We start from the raw sequence: 25,158 nt of genomic DNA, 5'->3' as shown, positions 1-25,158 counted from the left end.
TACCTAGAAAAGACACACGGAGTAGGAGGCAGGGAATTACTCAAAGAAAGCCGATTGATCCATCTCAAAAGTCGGATTCTCCTTCAAGACTGAAGATCTCCCTTCAATTTCCTTTGGGATTTTTGGGTTTCTTTATGTTTTCTTATCATTATTCTTTTGAATGTTTTCCTTTGAAAGTTTTCTTTTACACTTATGAACTAAATCCCCTAAATACCTAAGGGGAATGAAACCTAAGACGAATCTTGTTATTACTTACTGAATTATATGATAAATATTTGATTGATCTTAATTATGTGTTCTTAATTCATACTTTAATATTCCAGGATATTGATTCAAGTATTGATGTGCTTATTCAAATGAGCAAAAGTCCCTGTCTAATAGTAGATCTAGCATAATTAAGCGGAATTGATTGCAACCCTAGACATAGGGTGACATAAATCTACCAGATTAGTGTCAAACCTAATAAGGGAATCCATAGATCGAGTTAATGCAACATTAGGGGTTTTAAGTAGAAAGTGATTTCAATTAATCAACCTAGCGTTAGATGTTGTTAGTCTCGAGAGAGATAATAATATAACTTAAGGATTTCTACAGATCAAGCCAAGTGAATAAATCGTCTGGTTTAAAGTCAAGTAACAAGTGAAGTCTAGGTGGATTTTTCCTTGGGTATTGTCCAAATCCCTCAGTTTTCCCAAAATTATTTCCCCAATTTTCTTCTTGTGCATTCTTAGTTTAGTTAATTAGTTTAGATAAAACAAATCCCATTATTTTTAGGCTAGATAATAAAAAGGAAGTTAATACTAGTACTTTTAGTTCCTATGGGTTCGATTTTCTGGTCTTGTTATAAACTATACTACTATTCGATAGGTGTGCTTGCCTTCATCGTGATAATAGTTAGTTTTCAAGTATGATCAATCATAAATATAAATATCATGCACATCAAATTCTAAGTTGAGGAACGAGATCACTACTTCCCAACGAATGGATGTGAGTCCTTGTATGAGGCATGGGAAAGGTACAAAGAATTATTACAGAAGTGCCCTCATCATGGAATCCCACATTGCATCCAACTTGAGACATTTTATGTAACACCCCATACCCGAGTCCGTTACCGGAATCGGACACAAGGTGCACACAGACTTAACTATTTTCACAGTCCATCTAGAAATTTCCAGACTAGCTGGTCACTGCGTCACTGTCGCCTTAAAAATCATATCTTGAGTTTCAAAGCTCGAAAATTTGTTTCGTAATTTTTCCCTGAAACTAGACTCATATATCCATCTACAGATTGTTTTCTAGAATTTTTAGTCGAGCCAATTAGTACAGTTTATTAGTTAAAGTCTCCCCTATCCCAGGGTTTGACTACACTGACCTTCATGCGTTACGAATTGAATATCTCCCTGTACAGGGCTTTAATACTGATGTAGTTTGTTTCTATAGAAACTAGACTCAGAGAGGAATCTATACATATATGGCATGACTCCTAATTATCTCTGGTTAATTTACAATGAATTTCCAAAGTCGTAACAGGGGATCCAGAAACTGTTCTGGCCCTGTTTCACGAGAACTTTAATATCTCTTAACATATAACTCATATGACCGTTTCGTTTCTTCCACATGCAAGTAGATTCATCAAAGTTCATTTACATAATTTATTCACTATTTAATACCATTCCTACTATTTTTAGTGATTTTTCACATCCACATCACTGCTGCTGTCAGCATCTGCCTTTAAGGTAGGCTTTACCTATTTCATGATTTCCATGATTCAATTGGCCCCTTTTGCATACATAGCACAAAGTGTGATCATGATTAACCATCCCAATGGCTAATCATTTCAAAACAATTCCATACCTCATAATGATCAATAAACAAACGATTATGGTACTAGGCTAAAAACGTATATAAGCCATTTCCGCAAGGCCATCCAAGTTTACACAAAACCGAAAGGTACATGACCTTCAACAAAAGGGTAGTCCTATACATGCCATTTCAAAGTTCAACCAAAATTGTACCAAAATGGGGGCTTTGATAGTGTGGATGAATTCGACTTCGATGATCCCGAATCCGATAGCTAACGAGCAAAATCTATAAAACAGAGAAACAGAGAAGACGGAGTAAGCAATTTATGCTTAGTAAATTTGAGCAAGAGATTCCAGCACAACAAAAGCATAGCATTCATAAAGCTAACGGATAATTTCATATGCACAAATTCTCAATAACATACTTATTTCACATTCCAACCCCTATGTTCATACATAAGGTGTAACACCCCGAACCCGAGACCATCGCCGGTGTCGGACACGAGGGGTTAACTAGACAAATCCTCTTAAAGTACCGACCAATTTGGCATTTCCAGACAGGCTGGAAAACTGCGTCACTGTCGCCTTAAAAATCATATCTTGAGTTTCAAAACTCAGAAACTGATTACGTAAATTTTCCCTGAATTTAGACTCATATATCCATCCATGGATTTATTTCTAGAATTTTTAGTTGGGCCAATTGGTACAGTTTATTAGTTAAATTCACCCATGTTACAGGGGTCAACTACACTGACCTTCGCGCATTACAACTTGAATATCTCTCTGTAAAGGGCTTTAATACTGGTGCCGTTTGTTTCTAATGAAACTAGACTCAAAATGGAATCTTCACATATAAGGCATAACTTCTAATTCTTTCTGGATAATTTATAGTAAATTTTCAAAGTCAGATCAGGGGACCCAGAAACCGTTCTGGCCCTGTCTCACGAGAACTTTAATATCTCTCGGTATACTGTTCATATGATCGTTTCGTTACTTTCATATGAAAATAGACTCGTCAAGGTTCGTTTGCATAACTTATTCACAATTTAATACCCTTCCTACAAATTTTGGTAATTTTTCACATCCACGTCACTGCAACTGGCAGCATCTGTTTTTAAGGTAGGCCTTACCTATTTTGTAGTTTCCATGGACCAACTATAGTCTAGTCATACATAGGTCCACCTATGATCATGTTTAGCCATTCAAATGGCTGATCATGTGACCAACACTCCCATTCCAATCCATAATAACATCATGAAAACATATAAAATTACAAACCACAAATGGTCTAATTCCGTACTCCACTTTTACGAACCATTTTCGCATGGCCGCATACATATACATCACAAAAGCACTTGAAAACAACCGAGGGTAGTCCTATACATGCCATATCCAAAGTTCAACTAAAAGAGTACCAAAGGGGTTTGATAGTGTGGATGACTTCACTTCAATGATCCCGAATCCGATCGCTAGCGAGCAAAATCTATAAAACAGAGAGCCAAAGCAACGGGTAAGCATGTTTATGCTTAGTAAATCTCAAGCAATGAAATCGGCTTTAACTAAAGCATTACATTCACATAGCCAAATGAATCATTTCATTTATACACATTCACATAATCATAGTTACTTCACACTTCATCAACATATACATTCACAAGATATCAACCAATTCAAGAGCTGAAAATTCGTTAGTCGATTGACGAATATTATTCAAACGTTCGACTTTTCCATTGCACATGTAAACATACCTTATCCTTTGGGCTTTTCGAGCGTACTAATTAAATGTATTACAGCAACCAACGCTCACCTTCAACCCAAGCTTCTTGAATACAACCGGATATAACCACACGCACGAATGCCTTGGTCTTAGCCCGATATAACGACTCGCACAAATGCCTTCGTGTATTAGCCCGGATATAACAACTTGCACGAATGCCTTCGGGTCTTAGCCCGGATAAAGTCACTAGCACAATTGCCTTCGGGTCTTAACCTGGATATCATTCAATTGCTCATGCACACATACATCCATAATCATTACACATTCATGTTTCATTTTCGTTACTAAGGCTCAAACACAAATATCATCACTAGCGTAATTGCCTTCGGGACTTAGCCCGGGTACCATTCAAATACTCATACACACGTATATTAGTAATCATTACACATCCATAATTTCATTTCACATAATTCAAGTAGGGTCATTACTTGAAGACTTACCTCGGATGTTGTCGAACGGCTTCAATGGCTATTCGATCACTTTTTCCTTCCCCTTATCCAATTGTGGCCCTCTAAGCTCTTGAGCTAATTCAAACAAATTCAATTTATTAAAGTCTCGCTTGCTAGCCTTGGCGAATACACACATCATTGACTCAACATCACATAACTAAGCACTTTAGTCAATTTTCTTTAATTACGCACACATTCGGCCTTAGCTCACAACAAGGTAGCCGATTACCTAAGTCAAGAATAGGGACCATTAAGCTTGCCTCTAACCGAATGCATGCACAATAATTCCCCTCATGTGGCCGATTATACTTAGTCATACTTGCACAAAATCAACAATAAATTGCAAGATTTTCACATCATATGTGTACTAGGCCGAATGTACTTGCAATTTCACAAACATTCTTCAACACTTTCTTCTTTAAACAAACATATTTATCACTTACTTCATAACCAACACATCATGTGCAAACATATATACACATATAGGTGCAAGGCAATTTCAAGGTGTCCATAACCATCCAAAACACAAATTTTAACTAACATGCAAGAAGCATAAACCATGCTCATGAGCATACCATGGCCGAATACATCACACACCATACCCTTTTAATTTTTTGGTCATGGTTAAACAAAGGATTCAATGTCTTACTCAAGAATGCTAAAAGAAATTTCAAGAGTAGTCAATCCATCATTGCATGCATCATCAACAAGCTTCACATTTGGCATGCAATGGCTTTAACACAATATCAACCTTGGCCAAATACCATTTCCATGGCACAACAAGGATTTGGACCATGGGCTAACATGAACATCAAGTTAGCAACTAAAACATGCATGAATCTCATGACACAACCTCAAACATACCTTAATCTTGATGCAAGTATAGCCAAATCTCCTTCTAGATCTCTTCTAAACCAAAATGGAGCAAAATCCTCCTTCTTCCTTAGTTTTGGCTCAAAGAAAGGATGAACAAATTTTTTTGTCTTTCTCTACAACTCACGGCAATGGGGGAATACCACACTCACACACATTTTTTTTCATTCTTTTCTTACCCATACTCCTTTGTTTATTATTTCTCCCTAATGCACCAACAAAACATGTTTATGACATGTTTTGCCCATCCTCTCTTGCCATGGCTGGCCACCACCTATAAAAAGGGGGTATTTGACATGCAAGTCCATTGTTTTGCATGCATGCTTTAATTAGTCATCACACATTTCCTATCATACTTTCAAAGTTTACTACTAGGCCCTTTCTAGTGAAATTCACATTTATAACACTAAATCAAATCATCAAAATGTCACACACAATTTAACACATATCATAGGCATCAAAATAAATTTTAAATTATTTTTATGCCTCGGTTTTGTGGTCTCAAAACCACATCCCGACTAGGGTCAATTTTGGCTGTCACAACTCTCCCCACTTAAGAAATTTTTGTCCCGAAAATCTTACCGGTAAATAGGGTTGGGTATCGCTCTTTCATAGAGTTCTCGGTTTCCCAAGTAGCTTCTTCTATCCCGTGTTTGAGCCATAACACTTTCACTAGCGGAACCCGCTTGTTTCATAACTCTTTCACTTCACGTGATAGGATACGAATCGGTTCTTCCTCATAACTCATATTGGCTTGAATTTCAACCTCGATGGACTAATCACGTGCGATGGATCGATCTATAGCGTCAAGCATCGAGACATGAAAGACGTCGTGAATCTTTTCGAGTTCGGGGCAAAATCAAACGATATGCAATCGGACCGACTCGCTCGGATATCTTATATGGCCCAATGAACCTCGGGCTCAACTTGCCCTTACGGTAGAATCGAGTATCTTTTTCCAAGGCGAAACCTTAAGAAGCACTTTATCCCCACGATACTCAATGTCTTTTTGTTTTAGATCCGCGTCGACTTCGACGATCGAGGCTATCTTGATTTTCATGGATTACTTTCACTTTTTGTTCAGCATCTTTAATCAAATCCACCCGAAAATTTTGCTTTCACCGAGCTCGGTCCAAAATAATGGTGTACGGCATTTACGACCGTACAAAGCCTCGTAGGTGCCATCTTAATACTTGATTGAAAACTATTGTTGTGCGAATTCAATCAAAGGCAAATACCGTTCCATGAACCCATCGAACTCGAGGATGCAACATCTCAACATATCCTCAAGTATTTGAATTATCCGCTAGGATTGACCATCGGTTTGGGGTGAAAGGCGGTCTGAAATGCAACTTGGTACCCAAAGCTTCTTGCAACTTCTTCCAAAATCGCGAGGTAAATCTCGGATCTCTATCAAACACGATGGAAATAGGCACCCGTGTAATCTCTGTCGAGAAACGTACAATTTGGCTAGTTTGTCCATTGAAAAATTCAAATGCGTCACGGGGACAAAGTGAGCCGACTTAGTCAATCTATCTACCACGACCCAAAGCGCATCCTTCTTACTCACGACAATGGCGGTCCGGATACAAAGTCCATTGTGACTCGATCCCATTTCCACTCGGGTATCGTGATCGATCAAGTAATCTCAAGGCACTTGATGTTACGCTTTCACTTGTTGACATATTAAACATCTCGAAACAAAGTCAGAGATGTCTCGTTTCATACCATGCCACCAAAACCGACGTTTCAAATCGTTGTACATCTTCGTACTCCCCGGGTGGATTGCCATTCGGCTACAATGGGCTTCGTTCAGAATTATCGAAATAAGTTCCGAATTCTTTGGAACACACAGACGACTCCTGAACCTCAAACAATCGTCATCATCGATCTGAAACTCCGATTCCTTGTTCGGAACACACTCAGCCCGTTTTGCAACTAACTCATCGTCGACTTTCTGGGCTTCACAAATTTGATGTGTCAATAATGGTTTGGCTTTCAATTCAGCTACTAACACATTGTCGGATCGAACGGACAAGTGCACATTCATCGCTCGTAAAGCGAATAATGATTTACGACTTAAGGCATCCGCAACCACATTCGCCTTTCCCGGGTGATAGTCAATGACCAGCTCATAATCCTTTAATAGCTCGAGCCAACGTCTTTGTCGCAGATTTAAGTCTCTTTGAGTCATCAAATATTTGAGACTTTTGTGATCCGAATACACATGGCACTTCTCACCAACTAAGTAATGTCGCCATATCTTTAAGGCGAATACGATGGCAGCCAATTCGAGATCATGGGTCGGATAATTTTTCTCATGTGGCTTTAATTGCCTCGACGACAGGCCACAACTCGACCTTCTTGCATCAATACGCAACCTAACCCAAGTAGGAGGCGTCACTAAAGATGACAAACTCTTTGCCGATTCAGTTGCACTAGAATTGGGGCTTCGGTCAAATAAGTTTTCAGTTGATCGAAACTTTTCGACATTTCTCGTCCATTCGAACTTAACATCCTTTTGGAGTAAGCCGTCATTGGCGTGGCTATCGTTGAGAAACCTTTACAAATCATCGGTAATAACCAAGCAAGCCCCAAAAGCTCGAACCTCGGTAATATTTCTCGGAGGCTTCCGGTTAAGTATGGCTGAAATTTTGTTGGTCGACTCGAATACCGATGCTGAGATACCACATGCCCCAAGAAGCTAACCTCTCTTAACCGAACTCACACTTCTTTGAACTTAGCATATAATTGCTTATCCCGTAAAATTTGCAAAGACTAACCTCGGTGTTCAAAGATGTTCGGTCTCATTTCTTGAATAGACCAAGATGTCATCAATGAACACGACTACTGAATCGATCCAAATATGGTGCAAGTTTCAATTCATCAAATCCATAAATATCGCAGGGCATTAGTAAGCCCAAACGGCATCACTAGGAACTCGTAGTGACCATATCTCGCTCAAGGCGGTCTTGGGTACGTCCGAATCTCGAATTCGCGAATCGATAATAGCCCGATCTCAAATCTATTTTCGAGAACACCGAGGTCCCTTCAGTTGATCGAACAAATCGTCGATCTGTGTAACGGATATTTGTTCTTTATCGCCGCTTTATTGTCGACGATAGTCGATGCATGACCTCATGGTTCCATCCTTCTTTTCACAAACAACACCTGGCGCACCCCAAGGTGAAAAACTTCGGACGAGCAAAACCTCTATTCACCAATTCTTGCAACAGAGCTTTCAACTCCTTTAATTCGTTGGTGCCATACGATACGGAGCTATCGAAATTGGAGTGGTACCGGTACCAATTTGATGCCAAACTCTATTTCCGAGCAGTGGTAAACCGGAAATTCTTCAGGAAAACATCCGGTATTCACAAACCAGCGCACAGATTCGGTCTCTTTTCGACTCCTTGTCATCGAGCACATACGCAAAGTACGCTTCGCACCCTTTTCTTACATATTTTCGGGCCAACATTGCGATATTACGGTGGCAACCCTTTAAGTCTGTAGACTCAACCCGAATTATCTCGTTATTCGGGCACCTCGAATCGATAGTCTTGCTTTTGCAATTTACAACTGCATCGTGCATGGTCAACCAATCCAAACCAAGAATAACGTCGAATTTGTCGAACGGCAAAAGCATAAAGTCCGGGAAAACAAGAACCTCGAAATACTAGGGACTTTTCTTACACACTTTGTTGACAAGCACGTAATGACCCAAGGGTTTGACACCGAATTACAAACTCGAGAGACTCAATAGGCAAAGTCTTCTTGGATGCTAAGGTTTCGCATATATAAGAATGAGTAGAACCAGGTCAATCAAAGCAATCACATTAGTATCGAAAAGAGTGAATGTACCGTAATGACATCCGGTGAGGCGGCATCCTCGCGTCTTGCGTATGGCATAAGTCCTAGCAGAGCACGAGCCTCGGGTCTTGTTGTAGCATCTCTCGACCCTCTCGCCGCCACTAGCATTGCCCGTATTACGGATGGCCTACTTGACGTTGGTAGCACCGGGTTTCCACTCGACTTACATTTTGTTCAAGCAACCTCGGGCAATCCTTGATAAAGTGGTCGGCCGATCCACACTTATAGCGAGAGCGATCACGGAACCTACAGCTCCCGAATGCCATTTGCCACAATGTCGACACTCCATTCGGTTTCGACGATCATTCCCAACACCGGAGACCGAAGTGCCTCGTATACCCACAGGGGGTCGATCACGATTTCGTCTAAAAAGGCCCGAAGCGCCTCTAGACCGGCTCACATCATCTCGAAATCTCTTCGATGCCTGTTGAAGAGACTTTCCCAATGACCTTTTTCGAAATTCTCCAGTTCCCACATCAACTTTTTGATTCTCCTTTCTAAGCTCTTCGGCTTGACAAGCTCACTCAACAAGTACTACGAACTCTCGTATTTCGAGAATGCCAACAAACATCCTTATATCATCATTCAGCCCATCCTCGAAGTGTTTACACATAATAGCTTCGGACGAAACACATTCCCGAGCGTATCTACTGAGTCTAACAAATTTTCGCTCGTAGTCAGTGACGGACATAGAGCCTTGCTTAAGATCAAGAAATTCCTTTCGTTTTTGGTCGATGAATCTCTGACTAATATACTTCTTTCGGAACTCGGTTTGGAAAAACTCCCAAGTTACTTGCTCCGTAGGCACAACCGAAGTCAGAGTACTCCACCAATAGTAGGCGGAATCGCGTAGCAAGGAGATAGTACACTTTAAGCACTCATCGGGTGTACAAGATAACTCATCGAGCACCCGGATAGTGTTGTCCAACCAAAATTCAGCTTGCTCGGCATCGTCGTCATCCGTAGCTTTAAATTCAGTGGCCCCATGTTTTCAAATCTCGTCGATTGGGGCTTACTTGACCTTATTTGGTCGATTCACGGAGGTATTGTAGGTCTTGGGGTTGCATTAGTCGGGAATGGAGGTTGTGGAACAGTAGTGTTAGTTCGAATGTATTGGTTGAACCAATCATTCATCACGCTATAAAAGGCTTGCCTAGCCTCATCATTCGGATTGCTGGCCATAGGTTGAGAGTCCGCCGGCGCTGTCCCTTGTGCAAGAGTAGGCGCCACACTCTCCACATCATTAGCTATTGCTCGGTTGGGATCGGGATCCATTTCTATAAACAAACACAAATTCAGAATGTCAGAAATCACCACACTATCAATTATCACTTAATGGCATGTATAGCTAGACCCCAAACATATCACGGTAGTCCTAGAATCGACTAAACCGTAGCTCTGATACCAATAAAATTGTAACACCCCAAAACCGAGACCATCGCCGGTGTCGGACACGAGGGGTTAACGAGACAAATCCTCTTAAAGTACCGACCAATTTGGCATTTCCAGACAGGCTGGAAAACTGCGTCACTGTCGCCTTAAAAATCATATCTTGAGTTTCAAAACTCGGAAACTGATTCCGTAAATTTTCCCTGAATTTAGACTCATATATCCATCCATGGATTTATTTCTAGAATTTTTAGTTCGGCCAATTGGTACAGTTTATTAGTTAAAGTCACCCATGTTACAGGGGTCGACTACACTGACCTTCGCGCGTTACAACTTGAATATCTCTCTGTACAGAGCTTTAATACTGGTTCCGTTTGTTTCTAATGAAACTAAACTCAAAATGGAATCTGCACATATAAGGCATGACTTCTAATTCTTTCTGGATAATTTATAGTAAATTTTCAAAGTCGCGTCAGGGGACCCAGAAACCGTTCTGGCCCTGTCTCACGAGAACTTTAATATCTCTCGGTATACTGTTCATATGATCGTTTCGTTACTTTCATATGAAAATAGACTCGTCAAGGTTCGTTTGCATAACTTATTCAGAATTTAATACCCTTCCTACAAATTTTCGTAATTTTTCACATCCACGTCACTGCAACTGGCAGCATCTGTTTTTAAGGTAGGCCTTACCTATTTTGTAGTTTCCATGGACCAACTATAGTCTAGTCATACATAGGTCCACCTATGATCATGTTTAGCCATTCAAATGGCTGATCATGTGACCAACACTCCCATTCCAATCCATAATAACATCATGAAACCATATAAAATTACAAACCACAAATGGTCTAATTCCGTACTCCACTTTTACGAACCATTTTCGCATGGCCGTACACATATACATCACAAAAGCACTTGAAAACAACCGAGGGTAGTCCTATACATGCCATATCCAAAGTTCAACTAAAAGAGTACCAAAGGGGTTTGATAGTGTGGATGACTTCACTTCAATGATCCCGAATCCGATTAGCTAGCGAGCAAAATCTATAAAACAGAGAGCCAAAGCAGCGGGTAAGCATGTTTATGCTTAGTAAATCTCAAGCAATGAAATCGGCTTTAACTAAAGCATTACATTCACATAGCCAAATGAATCATTTCATTTATACACATTCACATAACCATAGTTACTTCACACTTCATCAACATATACATTCACAAGATATCAACCAATTCAAGAGCTGAAAATTCGTTAGTCGATTGACGAATATTATTCAAACGTTTCGACTTTTCCATTGCACATGTAAACATACCTTATCCTTTGGGCTTTTCGAGCGTACTAATTAAATGTATTACAGCAACCAACGCTCACCTTCAACCCAAGCTTCTTGAATACAACCGGATATAACCACACGCATACGAATGCCTTGGTCTTAGCCCGGATATAATGACTTCGCACAAATGCCTTGGTATTAGCGGATATAACAACTTGCACGAATGCCTTGGTCTTAGCCGGATAAAGTCACTAGCACAATTGCCTTGGTCTTAACCGGATATCATTCAATTGCTCATGCACACATACATCCATAATCATTACACATTCATGTTTCATTTTCGTTACTAAGGCTCAAACACAAATATAATCACTAGCTTAATTGCCTTGGGACTTAGCCGGGTACCATTCAAATACTCATACACACGTATATTAGTAATCATTACACATCCATAATTTCATTTCACATAATTCAAGTAGGGTCATTACTTGAAGACTTACCTCGGATGTTGTCGAGCGGCTTCAATGGCTATTCGATCACTTTTTCCTTCCCTTATCCAATTGTGGCCCTCTAAGCTCTTGAGCTAATTCAAACAAATTCAATTTATTAAAGTCTCGCTTGCTAGCCTTGGCGAATACACACATCATTGACTCAACATCACATAACTAAGCACTTTAGTCAATTTTCTTTAATTACGCACACATTTGGCCTTAGCTCACAACAAGGTAGCCGATTACCTAAGTCAAGAATAGGCACCATTAAGCTTGCCTCTAACCGAATGCATGCACAATAATTCCCCTCATGTGGCCGATTATACTTAGTCATACTTGCACAAAATCAACAATAAATTGCAAGATTTTCACATCATATGTGTACTAGGCGAATGTACTTGCAATTTCACAAACATTCTTCAATACTTTCTTCTTTAAACAAACATATTTATCACTTACTTCATAACCAAAACATCATGTGCAAACATATATACACATATAGGTGCAAGGTCAATTTCAAGGTGTCCATAACCATCCAAAACACAAATTTTAACTAACATGCAAGAAGCATAAACCATGCTCATGAGCATACCATGGCGAATACATCACACACCATACCCCTTTTAATTTTTTGGTCATGGTTAAACAAAGGATTCAATGTCTTACTCAAGAATGCTAAAAGAAATTTCAAGAGTAGTCAATCCATCATTGCATGCATCATCAACAAGCTTCACATTTGGCATGCAATGGCTTTAACACAATATCAACCTTGGCCAAATACCATTTCCATGGCACAACAAGGATTTGGACCATGGGCTAACATGAACATCAAGTTAGCAACTAAAACATGCATGAATCTCATGACACAACCTCAAACATACCTTAATCTTGATGCAAGTATAGCCAAATCTCCTTCTAGATCTCTTCTAAACCAAAAATGGAGCAAAAATCCCTCCTTCTTCCTTAGTTTTGGCTCAAAGAAAGGATGAACAAATTTTTTTCTGTCTTTCTCTACAACTCACGGCAATGGGGGGAATACCACACTCACACACATTTTTTTTTTCATTCTTTTCTTACCCATACTCCTTTGATTATTATTTCTCCCTAATGCACCAATAAAACATGTTTATGACATGTTTTGCCCATCCTCTCTTGCCATGGCCGGCCACCACCTATAAAAAGGGGGTATTTGACATGCAAGTCCATTGTTTTGCATGCATGCTTTAATTAGTCATCACACATTTCCGTATCATACTTTCAAAGTTTACTACTAGGCCCTTTCTAGTGAAATTCACATTTATAACACTAAATCAAATCATCAAAAATGTCACACACAATTTAACACATATCATAGGCATCAAAATAAATTTTAAATTATTTTTATGCCTCAGTTTTGTGGTCCTGAAACCACATCCCGACTAGGGTCAATTTTGGGCTGTCACATAAGGGATCATCTTAGCCAAATACCGGAAACCCATTACTCGACTGAGCAAATATTATTCGAAGGGAATCAACTAATTCAAGCACATACGAACATACCTCATTGCTGGAATTTTTCAAGCGTATTAACTGAAAATTTTATAGCAAGATAGCTCATTCTCGAATCACGTACCTTCAGAATTTAACCGGATATAACGACTCGCTCAAATGCCTTCGGGACAAAGCCCGGTTATAGTAACTTCGCTCGAATGCCTTGGGACTTAACCGGGTTTAGTAACTCGCACAAATGCATTGGGCTTAGCCGGATTTATTAACTCGCATTTAACGCATTCGGATCTTAGTCCGGATATAGTCACTTAGCACAAAGCCTTGGGACTTAGCAGGACATCATTCAAATAATAAGCACAATTATCAATAAAACATGACACATTCATATTTCATTTTCATTAGCAAAATTCAAACACAAGTCACTTATCACATTTGCAATTTCAGCTCAATAGCCACACACAAGGAGCATGATCTAATCAAATCATAATCTAAGTTCCATTACTCGAGAACTTACCTTGGATGTTGTCGAGCGATTTCGATGGCTACTCGACTACTTTTTCCTTCCCTTTATCGGATTTAGCTCCCCTTTGCTCTTGAGCTTAATTTGACAAATAAATTGATTTAATCATTTGAGCATCGAAAGAGGAATTCAAGGTACTTAGCCAATATATATACTCATTAGGCATCAAAGTCGCATATGTATGAATCATGAATCGAACTCAACACATTAGTTAATATTCCTCTTAGCCGAATTTTCTAAGCCAAGAATAGGCATCAATATGCTTGCCTCTAACCGAATGCATGCACACCAATTTCCCCTCATGTAGCCGAATATGCATGTCCATGTTGAGGCCAATTATACACTTATTACCACACAAAAACAACATACATTTTACTAACTAATGCATTCCATATTGTAACTCAATACACATCTATCATTTCCTTCACAACCGAAACATCATCATAAGTAAGTATATACCTTGAGATAGTATATATATGTCATACCAATACATCATGCTCAAACATATATACATATATATATGCTAGAGCCGAATCTCAAGTTGATTGTAACTAAACATGAACATGATTTCGAAACACAAATCTTACTTTCCATGCAATGAGCATAAATCACACTTATGGATGTACCATGGCCGAATACATCACGACAACATAATTTTGGTCATGATTACACAAAGAACTTATTATCTCATTCAAAAATGCTTAAAGAAAATCTAAGAGTCCTCAATCCACCATCACATGTATCATCATCAAGCTTCATATTTAACATGCAATGGCATTAACTCAAAATCCACCTTGGCCAAATACCATCCCCATGATATAACAAAGATTTGAACCATGGGCTAATAAGAACATCAAGTTAGCAACCAAAAACATGCATGAATCTCATGGCACAACATCAAACATACCTTAATCTTGATGCAAGTATAGCCAAACCCCTTACTAATCCTCTTCCAAACCAAGCATGAAGTAAAACTCCTTCCTTATCCTTAGTATTTTCGACCAAAAAGAGAGTGAAATGGATGAACAAAATTTTTTTGTTTTCTTTCCTACCTACACGGCAATGGGGAGGGAGAGAAGCCTTCACACACACATTTTTTTTTTATTCCTTACTCCTTATTTTATTCATTCCAACATAACCCACTTACCAAACATGTTTCATGACATGATTTTGCCCATAATTCCTTGTCATGGCGGCCACTAGCTATTGGGGAAATTTGACATGCAAGTCCATTGTTTTGCATGCATGCTTTAATTAGTCATCACACATTTCCCCATCATACTTTCAAAGTTTACTACTAGGTCCTTTCTAGTGAAATTCACATTTATAGCTCTAAATCAAAGCATCAAAATGTCACACATGAGTTAACACACATTATAGGAAATAAAATAAATATTAAATTATTTTTATGCCTCGGTTTTGTGGTCCCGAAACCACATTCCGACTAGGGTCGTTTTAAGGTGTCACAACTCTCCCCACTTAAGAAATTTTCGTGCAGAAAATCTTACCGTAAATAGATTTGGGTATCGCTCTTTCATAGAGTTCTCGGGTTCCCAAGTAGCTTCTTCTATTACGTGTTTGAGCCATAACACTTTCACTAGCGGAACCCTTTTGTTTCGCAACTCTTTTACTTCACGAGCTAGGATACGAATCGGTTCTTCTTCATAACTCATATCGGCTTGAATTTCAACCTCTGATGGACTAATTACGTGCGATGGATCAGATCTATAGCGTCGAAGCCTTGAAACATGGAAGGCGTTGTGAATCTTTTCGAGTTCGGAAGCAAAATCAAGCGATACATGGCCCGGGCCAACTCGTTCAGAGATTTCAGATGCGGCCCAATGAATCTCGGGCTTAACTTGCCCTTACGGTAGAACACGAGTATCTTTTTCAAAGCGAAACTTTAAGAAACACTTTATCTCCCACGATACTCAATGTCCTTTCGTTTCAAATCGCGACGATTTACGACGATCTGTGGCCGCCGCCGGACTTTCACGGATTACCTTTACCTTCATTCAGCATCTTTAATCAAATCCACTCGAAAATTTTGTTTTCACCGAGCTCGGTCCAAAACAATGGTGTACGGCATTTACACCGTACAAAGCCTCGTAAGGCGCCATCTTAATACTTGATTGAAAACTATTGTTGTAAGCTAATTCAATCAAAGGTAAATACCGTTCCCATGAACCACCGAACTCGAGAATGCAACATCTCAACATATCCTCAAGTATCCGAATTATCGCTCGGATTGACCATCGGTTTGAGGGTGAAAAGCGGTCTTGAAATGCAACTTGGTACCCAAAGCTTCTTGCAATTTCTTCCAAAATCGCGAGGTGAACCTCGGATCTCTATCCGACACAATGTAAATCGGTACCCGTGTAATCTCACAATCGAAAGCGTACAATTCACTAGTTTATCCAATGAAAAATCCGTACGCATAGGGATAAAGTGAGCCAACTTAGTCAGTCTATCAACAACAACCCAAATCGCATCCTTCTTACTTGCTGACAATGGCAGTCCGGACACAAAGTCCATTGTGACTCGATCCCATTTCCATTCGGGTATCGTGATCGGCTGAAGTAATCCTGAAGGCACTTGATGTTCCGCTTTCACTTGTTGACATATTAAACATCTCGAAACAAAGTCGGAGATGTCTCGTTTCATACCATGCCACCAAAATCGACGTTTCAAATCGTTGTACATCTTCGTACTCCCCGGGTGAATTGCCATTCGGCTACAATGGGCTTCGTTCAGAATTATCGAAATGAGTTCCGAATTCTTTGGAACACACAGACGACTTCTGAACCTCAAACAATCGTCATCATCAATTTGAAACTCCGATTCCTTGTTGAACACACTCGCCCGTTTTGCAACCAACTCATCGTCAACTTTACGAGCCTCACGAATTTGATGAGTTAACAATGGTTTGGCCTTTAATTGGCTACTAACACATTGTCGGGTAGAATAGAGCAGTGTACATTCATTGCTCGTAAAGCAAACAGCGATTTCCGCTTAAGGCGTCCGCAACCACATTAGCCTTTCGGGTGATAATTAATGACGAGCTCATAATCTTTTAACAACTCGAGCCAACGTCTTTGTCGCAGATTTAAGTCTCTTTGAGTCATCAAATATTTGAGACTTTTGTGATCCGAGTACACATGGCACTTCTCACCAAATAAGTAATGTCGCCATATCTTTAAAGGCGAATCGATGGCGACGATTCGAGATCATGGGTCGGATAATTTTTCTCATGTGGCTTTAATTGTCTCGACGCCAGAGGCCACAACTCGACCTTCTTGCATCAATACGCAACCTAACCCAAGTAGGGAGACGTCACTATAGATGAAAAACTCTTTGCCGATTAATTTGCACTAAAGCTGGAGCTTAGTCAAATGAGTTTTCAATTGATCGAAACTTTTCGACACTTTTCCGTCCATTCAAACTTGACATCTTTACGAAGCGGTTTCGTCATGGGTGTGGCTATCATTGAGAATCCTTTTACAAATCGTCGGTAATGTAAGCAAGCCCCAAAAAGCTCGAACCTCGGTAATATTCCTCGGAAGCTTCCAGTTAAGTATGGCTGAAATTTTACTCGGTCGACTCGAATACCGTCTGAGATACCACATGACCCAAGAAGCTAACCTCTCTTAACGAACTCGCACTTCTTTGAACTTAGCGTATAGCGCTTGTCCCATAAAACTTGCAACACTACTCTCGGGTGCTCGCATGTTACATCTCATCTCTTGAATAGACCAAGATGTCGTCAATGAACACAACTACGAACCGATCCAAATACGATTCGAAGATCCAATTCATCAAATCCATAAATACCGTAGGGCATTAGTGAGCCCAAGCGGCATCACTAAGAACTCGTAGTGACCATATCTCGCTCAAGGCGGTTTGGGTATATCCAAATCTCGGATTCATGGCGATAATAGCCCGATCTCAAATCTATTTTTGAGAACACCGAGGCTCCTTCAGTTGATCAAACAAATCATCGTCTGTGATAGCGGATATTTGTTCCTTATTGTCATTTTATTAAGCTGGCGATAGTCGATGCACAACCTCATAGTTCCGTCCTTCTTTTTCACAAACAACACTGGTGCACCCCAAGGTGAAAAACTCGGGCGAGCAAAACCTCTATCCACCAACTCTTGCAACTGAGCTTTCAACTCCATTAATTCCATTGGTGCCATACGATATGGAGCTATCGAAATCAGTGTGGTCCCAGGTACAAGCTCAATACCAAACTCTATCTCCGAGCAGTGGCAAACGGTAATTCTTGAGAAAACATTGGGTAATCACAAACCACCGCATGATTCGGTTTTACTTCTAACTCCTTATCATCAAGTACATACGCAAGGTATGCTTCGCACCCTTTCTTACATATTTACGGGCCAACATTGATGATATTACGGTGGCAACCCTTTAAGTCCGTAGATTCAACTCGGATCATCTCGTTATTCGCACCTCAAATCAATAGTCTTGCTTTTGCAATTCACAACCGCATCATGCACGGTCAACCAATCCAACCCAAGAATAACATCAAACTCATCGAGCGGCAAAAGCATCAAGTCATGGGAAAACAAGAATCTTGAATTACTAGGGACATTTCTTACACACTTTGTCGACCAACGCGTAACGACCCAAAGGATTTGACACCAATTACGAACTCGATGAGACTCAATAGGTAAAGTCTTACTAGATGCTAAGGTTTCGCATATATAAGAGTGAGTAGAACCGAGGTCAATTAAAGCAATCACATTAGTATCAAAGAGAGTGAAAGTACCGGTAAAAACATCGGCGAGGAAGTATCCTCACGTGCGGCGTATGGCATAAGCCCTAGCAGGAGCGCCGAGCCTCGGATCTGGTCGTAGCATCTCTAGATCCTCTCGACCACCACTAGCATTGCCCGTATTTCCGGATGGCCTACCTCGGCGGTGGTAGCACCGGTTTCCCACTCGATTTGTATTTTGTTCGGGCAACCTCGGGCAATCTTTAATAAAGTGGTCGACCGATCCGCACTTATAACAGAGGCGGTCACGGAACCTCTGACTTCGAATGCCATTTGCCACAATCTCGACACTCCGATTCGTCTCGGCGTTCATTCCCAACTTGGCGGCAAAAGTGCCTCGTGTACCCATTGTGGGTCGATCACGATCTCGTCTAAAAGGCCCAGAGTGCCTCTAGACCGCCCACATCATCTCTAAATTTCTTGATGCATGTTGAAGAGACTTTCCGAGGATCTTTTATGAAACTCTCAATTCCCACATCAACTTTTTGTTTCTCTTTTCTAAGCTCTTGACTTTACAAGCTCGCTTCGACAAGTACTACGAACTCTCGTATTTCAAGAATGCCAACCAACATTTTATGTCTTCATTCAGCCCATCCTCGAAGCGTTTACACATGACCTCGGATGAAACACATTCCGGCGTATCTACTAAGTCTAACAAATTTTCGCTCGAATCGATGGCGACATAGAACCTTGCTTAAGCTCAAGAAATTCCTTCCGTTTTGATCAACAAATCTCGATCGATATACTTTTTCCGAAACTCGGTTTGGAAAAATTCTCAAGTTACTTGCTCTCGGGGCACTGTGAAGTCGAGTGCTCCACCAATAGTAGGCGTAATCACGTAGCAAGGAGATAGCACACTTTAGGCATTCATCGGTGTACAAGATAGCTCATCGATGCGGATAGTGTTGTCCAACCAAAATTCAGCTTGCTCGGCATTGTCGTTATCCGTAGCTTTGAATTGATAGCACTGTTTTCGGATTACATCAGCTGGGGCTTATTCGACCTTATTTGGTCGATTCTGGGAGGCATTGTAGGTGCGGGAAATGTGTTTGTTGGGAATGGAGGTTGTGGAACAGTAGTATTAGTTCGAATGTATTGGTTGAACCAATCATTCATCACGCTATAAAAGGCTTGCCTAGCCTCATCATTCGGATTGCTAGCAACAAAGTTGAGAGTCCGGCGCTGTCCCTTGTCTTGGAGCAGCGCCACACTCTCCACATCATCACTATCGCTCGGTTGGGATCGGGATCCATTACTATAAATAAACACAAATTCAAGCGTCGAAATCACCACACTATCAAATAATCACATAAAATGGCATGTATAGCTAGACCCAAACGCATTACGGTAGTCCTAGAATCGACTAAACCGTAGCTCGATACCAATAAAATTGTAACACCCGTGCACCGAGTCCGTTACGGAATCGGACACAAAATGCACTACAGACTTAACTATTTTCACATCCATCTAGAAATTTCCAGACTAGCTGGTCACTGCATCACTATCGCCTTAAAATCATATCTTGAGTTTCAAAGCTCAAAAATTTGTTTCGTAATTTTTCCCTGAAACTCGACTCATATGTCCATCTACATATTTTTTTATAGAATTTTTGGTCTAGCCAATTAGTACAGTTTATTAGTTAAATTCTTCCCTATCCCAGGGTTTGACTTCACTGACCTTTGTGTGTTTCGAATTGAATATCTCCTTGTACAGGGATTTAATACTGATGTCGTTTATTTCTTTAGAAACTAGACTCAGAGAGGAATCTATACATATATGGCATGACTCCTAATTATCTCTGGTTAATTTACAATGAATTTCCAAAGTCGGAACAGGGGATCCAGAAACCGTTCTGGCCCTGTTTCACGAGAACTTTAATATCTCTTAACATAGAACTCATATGACCGTTTCGTTTCTTCCACATGAAGGTAGATTCATCAAAGTTCATTTACATAATTTATTCACTATTTAATACCATTCCTACTATTTTTAGTGATTTTTCACATCCACATCACTGCTGCTGTCAGCATCTGCCTTTAAGGTAGGCTTTACCTATTTCATGATTTCCATGATTCAATTGGCCCCTTTTGCATACATAGCACAAAGTGTGATCATGATTAACCATCCCAATGGCTAATCGTTTCAAAACAATTCCATACCTCATAATGATCAACAAACAAGCGATTATGGTACTAGGCTAAAAGCATTATATAAGCCATTTTCGCATGGCCATCCAAGTTTAGACAAAACCGAAAGGTACATGACCTTCAACAAAAGGGTAGTCCTATACATGCCATTTCAAAGTTCAACCAAAATTGTTCCAAAATGGGGGCTTTGATAGTGTGGATCACTTCGACTTCGATGATCCCGAATCTGATAGCTAACGAGCAAAATCTATAAAACAGAGAAACAGAGAAGACGGAGTAAGCAATTTATGCTTAGTAAGTTTGAGCAAGAGATTCCAGCACAACAAAAGCATAGCATTCATAAAGCTAACGGATAATTTCATATGCACAAATTCTCAATATCATACTCATTTCACATTCCAACCGCTATGTTCATACATAAGGGATCATCTTAGCCAAATACCGGAAACCCATTACTCATTGGCGAATATTATTGAAGGAATCAACTAATTCAAGCACATACGAACATACCTCATTGCTGGAATTTTTCAAGCGTATTAACTGAAAATTTTATAGCAAGATCGCTCATTCTCGAATCACGTACCTTGAATTTAACCGGATATAACGACTCGCTCAAATGCCTTGGGACAAAGCCGGTTATAGTAACTTCGCTCGAATGCCTTGAGGACTTAACCGGGTTTAGTAACTTCGCACAAATGCCTTGGGCTTAGCTTTGGATTTATCAACTCGCTTGACGCCTTGGATCTTAGTCCGGATATAGTCACTTAGCACAAAGCCTTGGGACTTAGCCGGACATCATTCAAATAATAAGCACAATTATCAATAAAACATGACACATTCATATTTCATTTTCATTAGCAAAATTCAAACACAAGTCACTTATCACATTTGCAATTTCAGCTCAATAGCCACACACAAGGAGCATGATCTAATCAAATCATAATCTAAGTTCCATTACTCGAGAACTTACCTGGGATGTTGTCGAGCGATTTCGACGGCTACTCAACTACTTTTTCCTTCCCTTTATCGGATTTAGCTCCCCTTTGCTCTTGAGCTTAATTTGACAAATAAATTGATTTAATCATTTGAGCATCGAAAGAGGAATTCAAGGTACTTAGCCAATATATATACTCATTAGGCATCAAAGTCGCATATGTACGAATCATGAATCGAACTCAACACATTAGTTAATATTCCTCTTAGCGAATTTTCTAAGCCAAGAATAGGCATCAATATGCTTGCCTCTAACCGAATGCATGCACACCAATTTCCCTCATGTGGCGAATATGCATGTCCATGTTGAGGCCAATTATACACTTATTACCACACAAAAACAACATACATTTTACTAACTAATGCATTCCATATTGTAACTCAATACACATCTATCATTTCCTTCACAATCGAAACATCATCATAAGTAAGTATATACCTTGAGATAGTATATATATGTCATACCAATACATCATGCTCAAACATATATACATATATATATGCTAGAGCCGAATCTCAAGTTGATTGTAACTAAACATGAACATGATTTCGAAACACAAATCTTACTTTCCATGCAATGAGCATAAATCACACTTATGGATGTACCATGGCGAATACATCACGACACCATAATTTTGGTCATGATTACACAAAGAACTTAGTATCTCATTCAAAATGCTTAAAGAAAATCTAAGAGTCCTCAATCCACCATCACATGTATCATCATCAAGCTTCATATTTAACATGCAATGGCATTAACTCAAAATCCACCTTGGCCAAATACCATCCCCATGATATAACAAAGATTTGAACCATGGGCTAATAAGAACATCAAGTTAGCAACCAAAACATGCATGAATCTCATGGCACAACATCAAACATATCTTAATCTTGATGCAAGTATAGCCAAACCCTTCCTAATCCTCTTCCAAACCAAGCATGAAGCAAAACTCCTTCCTTATCCTTAGTATTTTCGGCCAAAAGAGAGTGAAATGGATGAACAAAATTTTTTGTTTTCTTTCCTACCTACGGCAATGGGGAGGAGAGAAGCCTTCACACACACATTTTTTTTTTATTCCTTACTCCTTATTTTATTCATTCCAACATAACCCACTTACCAAACATGTTTCATGACATGATTTTGCCCAATTTTTCTTTGTCATGGCCGGCCACTAGCTATTGGCGGGGGGAAATTTGACATGCAAGTCCATTGTTTTGCATGCATGCTTTAATTAGTCATCACACATTTCCCCATCATACTTTCAAAGTTTACTACTAGGTCCTTTCTAGTGAAATTCACATTTATAGCTCTAAATCAAAACATCAAAAATGTCACACATGAGTTAACACACATTATAGGAAATAAAATAAATATTAAATTATTTTTATGCCTCGATTTTGTGGTCCCAAAACCACATTCCGACTAGGGTCGTTTTAAGGCTGTCACATTTTATAACGGTCTCAATGCTCACACGAGGATTGTAGTGGACGCTTCTGCTAATGATGCTCTCCTTTCTAAGTCTTATAATGAGGCTTATGAAATCATTGAGAGGATTGCTAGCAACAATTACCAATGGCCAACCAATCGAGCAGTGTCAGGAAGACAAGTTGCTGGAATACATAAAGTAGACGCTCTTACTTCACTCACATCTCAGGTATCATCAATATCCTTAATGTTAAAAAATCTTATTACTAATAGGTCTAATAGTTTTACAGCACAGCCACCAAATCAATTTGAAAATGTAACATGTGTTTATTGTGGGGAAGGACATTTGTTCGAAGAATGTCCACCGAACCTAGAATCTGTGTATTACATGGGTAACCAGAACCAAAATTGAGGAAGGCAAGGACTGCAATCTAATTTCTATAACCCATCCTAGAAAAATCACCTTAATTTTTCCTAAAGTAACCAAAGAACTGGAACCAGTAACACTTACGCCCAACCTAGACTAACCCAGCCGCCTAGTTTTCCCCAACAAGTTCAGAAATCAGCTCAAGCTAAATCATCCAATAGCTTAGAGTATTTATTGATGGCATACATGGCGAAAAACAACGCCAATCTAAGGAATTTGGAGAAGCAAGTGGGCCAGCTTGCTACTAAACTCAGGAATCGACCACAAGCTTTACCTAGTGATCAGAGAATCCAAGGAATACGGGGAAGGAGCATTGCAAAATGTTGACATTGAGGAGTGGAAAGACAGTAGAGCTTAACACCATCGAAGCTGAAAAGAAGCAAACGATGCTTAAGATTCAGAGGAAGTTCAACCGAGTGTTGAAATTCCAATTTCACAAGAACCAAAATCTGCAAGATCTGACAAGGTAATTTCAGAACCAGCTAATTCTGATCAACTAATAAATTCGATAGATGCAGAATTGCCACAGAAGACTAATCATCCAATTTCAATAAAAGGGCCACCACCACCCTACCCTCAAAGACTTCAGAAGCAGAAGCAAGAAATTCAATTCAAGAAGTTCCTAGACATACTCAAGCAACTTCATATCAACATCCCGTTGGTTGAAGCACTTGAGCAAATTCCGAACTACGTCAAATTCATGAAGGATATCTTGTCCAAAAAATGAAGATTTAGAGAATTTGATATGGTAATTCTGATAAAGGAATGCAATGCATATCTTTAAGACAAGTTACAACCAAAGTTGAAGGATCCTAGATGTTTTACCCTACCTTGCAACACTGGAGCAACATATTGTGGTAAGGCATTATGTGACTTAGGTACGCGTATTAGCTTGATACCTATGTCAATATTTAGAAAGTTAGGGATAGGTGAAGTTAGACCAACTACGGTTATACTTCAATTAGCCGATCGATCTTTAGGACATCTAGAAGGAAAAATCGAGGATGTATTGATACATGTAGATAAATTTATCTTCTATGCTAATTTTGTTATTCTAGACTTTGAAGCAGACAAAGAAGTGCCAATTATCTTAGGAAGACCGTTCTTAGCAACTGGAAGGACCCTTATTGATGTGCAGAAGGGCGAGCTTATTATGCGTGTTCAGGATGATCAGGTAACATTTAACATTTTTAAGTCTATGCAATTTCCTAACACAATTGATGATTGTCCTGCAGTATCCGATTTAGAGGATTTAATAGTGGAGAAGGAGCTCAACTATGTTAAGGATCCGTTGGAACAAATTTTGTCATCAGATCTTTCGAATGATTAAGAGGAGGATGAATACTTAGTGTTGTTAGAAGCTAATCAAAAGGGATTTAATCCGCAATCCCATTTTGAATCTTTGGAATTAAAGAAAATGGATTATGCCCAACCAAA

General features: G+C 39.6%; 1 non-coding gene across 1 annotated transcript; it reads right to left on the bottom strand.

Moving 5' to 3' along the window:
- Positions 1-948: 948 nt before the first annotated feature.
- LOC128291229 (small nucleolar RNA R71) lies at positions 949-1,054 on the bottom strand. Its single transcript, XR_008281005.1, has one exon. It is a non-coding gene; the product is annotated as a small nucleolar RNA R71 (small nucleolar RNA).
- Between the last annotated feature and the right edge of the window lie 24,104 nt (positions 1,055-25,158).

This window comes from Gossypium arboreum, chromosome 3 (assembly GCF_025698485.1).
Source record: "Gossypium arboreum isolate Shixiya-1 chromosome 3, ASM2569848v2, whole genome shotgun sequence".
NCBI lineage: Eukaryota > Viridiplantae > Streptophyta > Magnoliopsida > Malvales > Malvaceae > Gossypium > Gossypium arboreum.
Note: the sequence above shows the minus strand (reverse complement) of the source record. Positions and strands in the feature narration are given on the sequence as shown.